We start from the raw sequence: 8,913 nt of genomic DNA, 5'->3' as shown, positions 1-8,913 counted from the left end.
GGGCAGGGGTTGGGGTGAGGAAGGGGGATTTTGGGGGAGGAATGAGTGCTGTGGGACAGGATATGGGGTGGGGATTGGGGGGAACTGTGGGGCAGGATATGGGGCGGGGGAGGGGGCTGGCTTTAGGGCAGGATCTGGGGCGGAGATTTGGGGGGGCTTTGGGGCAGGGAAGGGGAATTTGGGGGGGAGACAGACACTGTGGGGCAGGATATGGGGCGGGGATTGGGGGGAGCTGTGGGGCAGGATATAGAGTGGGGGAGGGGGCTGGCTTTAGGGCAGGATCTGGGGCGGGGGTTTCGGGGGGCTGTGGGGCAGGGGTTGGGGTGAAGAAGGGGGACTGGGGGGGGGGACACAGGACGCTGTGGGGCAGGATCTGAGGCGGGGATTGGGCGGGGGGGGGGGGAGGGCTTTGGGGGATGGGGGGGCACAGAAGCAGGGCTGAGCCCCCCCGCCACCCCCCCCATCCCTATATCCCCCCCCCCCCCGCGGGGTTTTCCGCAGCGACCCCGCAACAAGGGCAGAGCGGGACCCGCACGGACCCCGCGGGCGACCCCACGATAACGACGGAGCGGGGACACCGACCGACCGACCTGGTACGGAACCCCCCCCCCAGCTATAACACCCCCCCAACCCCACCCTCCAGCAACACCCCCCACCCCAAACCCTCTCCCCAACTCCTCCCCCCAACCCCCCCCCCTCCACCACCACCGGGACGCACCCCCATAAACACCCCCCGTAACCCCAGAGGGTCCGGGTATGTGTGTGTCCCCCCCCCAATTTCTTTGCTGCAAAGCATTGCAGGGGGGAGGGGGTCGCACACGGTGCTCCCACCCCCCCAATATGTGTCCCCCCCCCCGAGCGGGCGCCTGAGGAACAAAGGAAGGAGCAGGAGCCACAACGTGCAGCTCCGCTCCAACCTCCCCCCCCCCCGGGGTGGGTTGTTTTTTTTGGGGGGGGGGTTGGAGATGGGGTCACCCTTCAATTTGCACCCACATTTCAACCCCTCTTTCCTTTCTTCCCCCGCAAAAAAAAAAAACAACCAAACGCCGCCGTGCATGAAATTCCAACCCCAACCCCCTCCCCTTCCATCCCCGCCCCCCATTTCCAAGGTGGCGTTTTGTACCTTTTTGCCCTTTAATTTGAGGGGGGGGGGGGGGGGGTTTCTCGGAGGGGGGGGGCGGGGCGGGGGGGTGGGAAGTTGCCGGTGTGCGGCTGAAGTTGTGAGGAGCCGTTTTAGGGGGAAATAAAACCAACAACAAAAGCAAAATCAAGAGTCAACAACTGGAGACGACAATATAATCAAGGGGGATGGGGAGGGGTCGGGATGGGGGGGGAGAAGCACCTTGTTTGCGTGGGAGTTTGGGGGGGGGGGAGGGGGGGAGGAGAAAGTCAGCAGGGGGTGGAAATGAAAAGTCGGGGTGACTTTGTCCCTGCTGAAGTCCCCAGTGTCCCCGTGGTGGGGACACCCCAGTTCCCCCTGTTCCTTCATGCCTTGCCCCCCCCCCCCCAAAATCTAAGGTTTGCAAGATGGAGCCGTGTTTGGGGGGAGGGGCTTTGCCAGGAGGGGAGTGCACCCCCAGACCCCCCCCAACCCATCCATGTGTCCGTGTCTTCCCCCCCCCCCCAACGCATGGACCTTTTTGGGGTGATTTGGGGCCTCTTTGGGGTGGTTGTGACATCACTGGAACTTGGGGGGGGGGGGCTCGTCAGGGCGGGTTGGGGTTTGGTTTTGTGGTTGGTTGGTAGTTTTATTTTTTTCAAGGATGTTTCTGGGGGAAATGGGACCTTCTGCTGCCTTCAAAGCTGCTTTGGTGCCTCCCTCCCTCCCCCCCAAATCTCAGCGTGTCCCCAAAACGTCACCGTAGGGTGGGGGGGGTGGGACAAAACCCACCTTGAAATGGAATTTCTTGGAATTTCTTGGTAGGAAAAAGTAAAAAGCTGCATGAAACCCACTCGGGTGTTGTTATTGCGGGAGGGGGGGGGTCCCCAAAAAGAAAGGGGTGAGGAAGGGAGGTGTGGGGAGGGCAGAGCTGTGCCCGGGGGAGCTGTTCTGGTTTTTGGGGGGGGTGTCTCTGAAGTGGTGGGGAAAGGGGGGGGAACATCTCGAAGTTGTTTTTTAGGACTTTGGCCCTAAATATATGGTGGGTTTGGGGTGTTGGGGGGGGGGGGGAGCGGCTGCTTCGTGCCTCCGAGGTGTCTCCAGCAGGTTGTGCCCTTGGTGGGACAATGGGGGGACATGGGGGGGGACAGGTGGCACTTGGCACGTGGCAGCACGGGGGGAAGGACTTTGTCCTTGGCCAAGGGCCGGGGAAAAACAGATGGGGGGGGAAGGATTTGAGCTCCGGCAACTTTCCGAGGAGGGGGTGGGTGATAAAAAGAGGATTTCTAAAAATGCTGCCGGAGCTGGGATCGGCAGCAGTGAGATTCCCCTGGGAATCCAGGTGCTGGAGCTGGGATCGGCAGCAGTGAGATTCCCCTGGGAATCCAGGTGCTGGAGCTGGGATCGGCAGCAGTGAGATTCCCCTGGGAATCCAGGTGCTGGAGCTGGGATCGGCAGCAGTGAGATTCCCCTGGGAATCCAGGTGCTGGAGCTGGGATCGGCAGCAGTGAGATTCCCCTGGGAATCCAGGTGCTCCCGGAGTGTCCCTGCCCACCCCAGGCTGGTCCCGGTGGTGCTGGCAGCCGAGCCAGGGGTGTGCCGTGATTCCCACGTCCTGGTGCTTTTCCCGGGGTGGTTTGGTAGCCGAAGTGAGCCAGGGAGCCAGCCCATTTCCCCAGCACCAGTTCTGCCCGTTCATCCAGCTCGACTGGGCCTGGGAATGCTGGAATCTCCCCTGGCACCTTCATGGCTGGAGCTGCTCTCGTGTTGTCTCCACAGCGGGCAGCGCGTCCCCATCCACAAGGAGTGGGGACAGGAGGAGGGAAGAGACCAGAGGTCTCCATCTCATGGTGTTGCCAGACCCTCTCCTGCCCTCCCTGGGTGCCTCTCGATGCCTTTGTCCATTTGCATAATTAATCAAGGTCTTGGGAACCTGCTCATTCCCACCACGCCAAAATACACGGCAAAGCCAGGAGCTGCCAGTTTCTAACGAGGTGCCCAAACTCATCTCCCCCAGTCTCGGGGGGGGGGGAAAACCCCATTTCTGGCAGGAATGGTGACACCAGGACCAGGTGGTGGCAGGACACGATGAAGCTCAAGGTGTACCCAGCCTTGGGAAACAGGGGAGCTCAGTGCCAAACACTGGAGATTAGGGAAATTCTCCATTAACTAATCAAAAATCACGGAATTTGCCCATCTCGAGGGGTTTCCCTGCTGGGTTGGGGTGTTTATTTTTCTTGCCACTATAAAAATCACCCTAAACTGCGTCTTGGCATTTCAAAAAAATACTCGAGGTGGTGGGTGGGATGAAGGATCAGCTGGGACTTGGCTCATTTTCCACTGGGACATCCCAGTGTCACCTGAATGAGCAGGTGGTTTGTCCTCGGATAATCCGGAGCAGCGCTCGCTGTTCCCCTGCCTCTGCTGGAAACGTTTTCCCATCTCAGCTGTGATATTAGCAGCTTAAAACGACTCAGGAGCGAGGAGGAGGAGGAGGAGGATGGGAGGAAGGAGGCGTCTGTGTTAATTAAATCCCCTCAGTGGTGTTTTTTTCTGCGGTGACCTGTTGTGGGGCGATGCCCGGGAAAGGGGCTTTGCAGCCCACGCCGCCCCTGGAAATTGGGGTGGTGAGGGGAGGGAAACCAGTTCCCAGCACCAGTTTATCCTATTTATTCCCTTTGCTGGGAGCAAAGGTGGGATCCTGGTGGGAGCCAGCTTGGCGTGGCCATAGGGCTCTCAGATCACGTGGGGCCTTTTTGGGAAGAGACGCTCCGGGGCAAATATCACAGGGATTGGGAATGTTGGGTCTGTGGTTGTGTTTTCCACCTGGATTTGGCATCTGGTTTATCCATCCCGCTGGGCTTGGGGTTCCTTGGATCTCTCCTTGTGCTGCAAATCCCTTTGGAAAAGAGTTTTTGCCGGAATGCTCCTGGGAAACCTTTGAGATCTTGGAGCTTGTAGAAGTTTTGCCGGTGATGTGGCCGGGAACAGGCTTGGGAAGCTCCAAACCTGGAGCATCCCAGGGGCATTACCTCTCAGCCCCGCATGGAGAAGGATTTGGGGGAAATTTCCTTTCCTGGTTCCCTTTTTTCAGTCCCCAAAATACACACGTGTGTGGGAGAGGGGATCTGCCAGCTCTGGAAAGGGGTTGGAAAAGCTGATCCCTTCCCTTAAGGACTTTTAACCCTTTCACCAGCCCCTTCCCACTGCTTTTCACAAGGAAAAATGTCCAAACCCCTTCTCACCTGGGCCTGGATTTTTTTTTGGGGGGGGAGCAGAGAAGAGGGGTGACCAGCCAGGTGATGTGAGGGGGTGCTCAGAAAGTTCTCACATTAACAACATCCTCGAATTCACGAAGGCCCCCAAATTAACGAGGCCCCCAAATTAACGAGGCCCCCAATGAACCGCGGTGCTGAGGGTTTAAATAGCTGGAAAATATTGATTGGAAGGGGGCGGGGGGGGGGGCGGCTTTTGGGGGCAAAGCGTGTTGGTTTTGGGTTTGTTGTTTTTTTTTGGGGGGGTGGGTCCGTCCCCTTTGCGTGTTGCTGTTCCCATCCACCCGCGTGGGCTCCTGCCTCAGTTTCCCCGGGTGTGGTGGTGGGGAAGAAAACACACACACGCAGGAGGGGGGGGGGGGGGGGGGTGTTTTTTTTGGGGGGGGAGGGGGTTGTTTTGCGATGGGGGGAGGAGGGAAGGGCAGCGCGGGGTGTGCGGAGGAGGAGGCGGCTCCGTGTCCCCGCGTGTCCCCGCGTGTCCCCGCTCCTGCGCGATCGCTCCCGGGAGCGGCGGGAGAAAAAAAAAAGGGGGGTGTGTGGGGGGGCGGTGTTTATTGGGGTGCGGGGGGGGGGGCTTTGAAAGGTGTTGGGCGGGGGGGGTGGGGGGAGGGGAGCGGAGGAAGAGGAGGAGGAAGGAGGAGGAGGGGGGGAAGAAGAAGGAGAAGGAGGAGGAGGAGGAGGAGGAGGAGGAGAGGGATGCGGCGGGCGAGCCCCCCCCCCGGCTGCGGCGGGGCGGCGGTGAGGGAGGAGAGGGAGACAAGATGGCGTCCTCCTGAGGGCCGGAGCCGCGCCGGGGCCCGGCGGGGGCTGCGAGGGGGCGGCGGGGGCCAGGTGAGTAACCCACCCCCCCCCCAAAAAAAAAAATACACCCCCTCCCCCCCTCTGCACCCCCCCTCCTCCTCTCTCCCCCTCCGTGTAACCCCAGGAGCTGGTTGATGATGATGATGATGATGATGGGGGGGGGTGTCTGTGTGTTTATGAGGGGGTGACCCCCCCCCCACTTCTTTCCCCCCCCGCTTTTTCCTCCGTTTCACCCCCCCCCCCCCCCCGGTGCTGACGCGTGTTTGGGGGGGGGAGCGGCGGGGCCGGGAGGACAAAGCGGCGGGGCCGGGGGGGGGGGGGGACATGGACACACACACACACACACACAGACACACACACAGACAGACAGACACACACACACACAGACACACGCACACACACACACACAGACACACACGCACACACACACGACAAGACACACGCACGGCCCGGCCGGGCCCCAGCTCGACCCCGCTTCCCTCTGCGGACATTTGGGGCAATTTCCCTTCTTTTATCCCTTCCGTAGATCCTTCTTTTCTTTCTCTCCAGTCGCTGGGGGGGGGGGGTGGATGATGTTGGGGGGGGGGGCAATTATCCCTAACATGCCCCCCCCCCCCCCCCCCCCTTCCTTCCCTCATCTTAATGACCCCGTTGCTTTTCAGTTTTGTTGCGGGTGGCTTGTTTTGTTTTGTTTTAATGATTATTTTTATTAATCTCCTTCACCCTCTAAATGTGCTGAGCTCAGAGGAACGGCGGGTGATGCTCGCAAGGGCGACAAGGCTCCCCTGGTGTTGACGTCACCCTGACGTCACCCTGGCCGATGTCACCCCTTCCCCCGGGGTGGGGGGGCTCGGGGTCCAGCGAGGTTGAGACCCCGCTTTCCCTTGCGTTGGGAATTAACGTGTAGGTAGGATGGGGGTGGGGAGAAAAAAGCAGCTTGTCCTCTTTGTGGGGAGGGGGGGGTGTCACGTTCACCACCCGAGGTGGCAGTTTGGGGTCCTGCTGGTGGCAGTTTGGGTCATCCCGGCGTGGTTTGGTGATGGGCTGTGGATGGTGGTGGCACCGGGGTGAGAGGGGATGCACAGACCACACACACACACACACACACACACACACACACACACACACGTCCCCGAGGTCAGGGGGGGCAACGTGCTGAAGTTTGGAGTCGGTGGCGTTTCGGCGCCGCGTGTTGTGGAGGGGACAGTTCGGATCTCACGCCCGGGATGTGCCGGCACCTGCACCCACCAGCCACGCTGGAGCCGCCTCCGGAGCCGCCTCCGGAGTCACCCGTGCTTCGCAGAACCGGGCTCCCTTCGTGCTGGGGTGCTGGGAGGTGGTGAACGCCAGCGCGGGCCTGGGGTTGCGCGGTGGTGGGGAGGGATGGGCAGCACCGGAGCAGAGTCCTCGCAGGTTGTTGTGGTGGCCCCATAAACCAGTCTGGCCCCTCTTGGCCTTTGGCACCTACTTAGCTGTGACGAGGTTTGTTTTCTGGATTACCGACCTGGAGCCTTTATTGCAGGTAATTAAGAGGAAAGGTGGCTTGGAGGAGGAGCTGTCGGGATCTTGGGGAAGCAAAATGTCCCACCTCTACTTTGGCCTTTCCTTTCCTGGCTTTGCTGGCCCCACTGGTGACAGGCATGGTGAAGTGGGTGGCATGGTGCCTCTGGGTCATGGGGTTGTGCTGTGGTCTGTGTCCCAAAAAGCCTTTCCTGGGAGGTCTTCATGGCACTGGGGTCCTTGGTCTCCTACCTGCATGTGTTGGGGTCCCTCATCCCTGTCTCCATGGCATTGGGATCCCTGGTTCCCTGCATGCATGTGTTGGGGTCTCCAGTCTCCATCCCTATGGTCTCAGGGTCCTTGGTTCCCTGCCTGAAGGTGCTGGGGTCTCCTGTCCCATTCCTCATGGCACTGGGGTCCTCAGTCCCTTGCCTGCACATGTTGGTGTCCCCAGTCCCTGTCTCCATGGTGTCAGTGTCCTCTGTCCCCTGTCCACAGGTGCTGGAGTCCCTGGTCCCTGTCCCCATGGCATCAGGGTCCCTGGTCCTCTGCCTGTACATTCTGTGGTCTCTGGTCTCCATCCATGTGGCACTGGGGTCCTCAGTCTCCTGTCCCTGTGGCATTGTGTGTCCCTGTCCCCATGGCACTGGGGTTCCCAACCCGCTGCCTACATGTGCCGGAGTTCCCCGGTCCCCATCCCAATGCCATCAAGGTCTTTGGTCCCCTGCTCATGTGCACCAGTGTCCCTATCCCCATGGCAATGGTGTCCCTTGTCCCCTGCCTCTGCCTGCTGGGCTCCCTCCTCCTTGTTTCTGCAGCACTGGGGTCCCCATTTCCATCCCTGCTAGTCTGGAGGTCCCTTGTCCAGGGGACACCCTGGGGACACCGTCCCCATGCCATCGGGGTCCCCAGTCCCTGGTGTGCATGTGCTGGGCTCCCGTGTCCTTGTCCCCATGACATTGGGGTCTTCACTCCCCTACTAGGATGTGCTGGCATCTCTGCTCCCCTTTCCTGTGGCAGTGGGGTCCCCATTCCCCTCTGGCTGGGGGGTCCCCACCGTGTCCCTCACTTCCACGTGCACACAGGGAACCTTTCTAACGGGGCCAACAGCCAAGGGGCCAGCGCCACAGCCCAGGACTGTCCCTGTCCCCTCCTGTCCCCACCGCAGTGGGGGTGAGAGCCAAGCACCCCAAGCCCAACCCTCCTGGGAACTGCTCCCCCCCCCCTCCCCTTCTCTGCCAGCTCTTTCATCTTGCCGCTTTGAGCTCAGTGCAAGAGGGTGCCAGACCATTTCTGAGGATGAAAGAGCTTTTTTATTATTATTATTATTATTATTTATTCCTCCTCCCTCCCTTCCCCCCACCCTTCCTTCCCCGGGCTGAGATCCAAGGGGAGATGAAATGAAATGGGAAGAGGCTGGAGGTGAAACAGCTGCGATCGGCTCCGTCCCTGCTCCACATCTGCCCGCCACGCCGCTGCCAGCCCTGCAAACCAAGCTCTCAACCCTGATTTTCTCCTCTTTCCCAGGGCCAAAACCCCCCGTTTTCCTTTATTTTGGCTTTTCCCCTGGAAGCCGGGATGCTCCGTGGTGGCAGGACGGGGCCGGCAGCGCGTGGGTAGCAGGGATTTTGCAGGCAGGATCCTGGCAGCTTGTTGGAGGGAGTCGTGTCGCGGGGACAATGCGGCGTGTTTGTTTGCTACAGCTAAAATGGCAGTTCTTAAGGGGAAGGGAAAAAAAGAGAGAGAGAGAGAGGAGGGAGAGAGAGAGAGAGAGAGAGAAAAAGAGCTTCTGCACATCCAGTCACTGCATCTTTTGATTAAATGAGATTTCGCTGTTGAATGGGGGAGCTGGGGACTCTGAGCTCCCGAGCCTGCAATTTCCATCGCAGCCAAATGAGGGGAGGGGGAAAAAAAACCCAACCTGCCCACCCTCAACCACCCCAAGGCCTGAAAATGCTGTAAAAAAAAAAAAAAAAAGAAAAAAAGAAAAAAAGAAAAAAAAGAAAAAAAGAAAGCAAGTTGTAATTGCTGCAGTCATCAGCGTGGAGGCCCCGGGGGATGCTGTGTAATGGCTGGAGGGTTTGTCACCGCAGAGCTGGTGGCTGCTGGTGGCTCCGGTCACCGTAGCCACTCGCTTCCCAGCCTGGCTGGAAAGGATGGAGGAGCATCCCGGGAGCTGCGGCTGTGCTGGGAGGTGATGGGGTGCAGGGGGGGGGTGAGCAGCAGCAGGGTGGGGGG

The sequence above is a fragment of the Apus apus genome, chromosome 26 (genome assembly GCF_020740795.1).
Source record: "Apus apus isolate bApuApu2 chromosome 26, bApuApu2.pri.cur, whole genome shotgun sequence".
NCBI lineage: Eukaryota > Metazoa > Chordata > Aves > Apodiformes > Apodidae > Apus > Apus apus.
Note: the sequence above shows the minus strand (reverse complement) of the source record.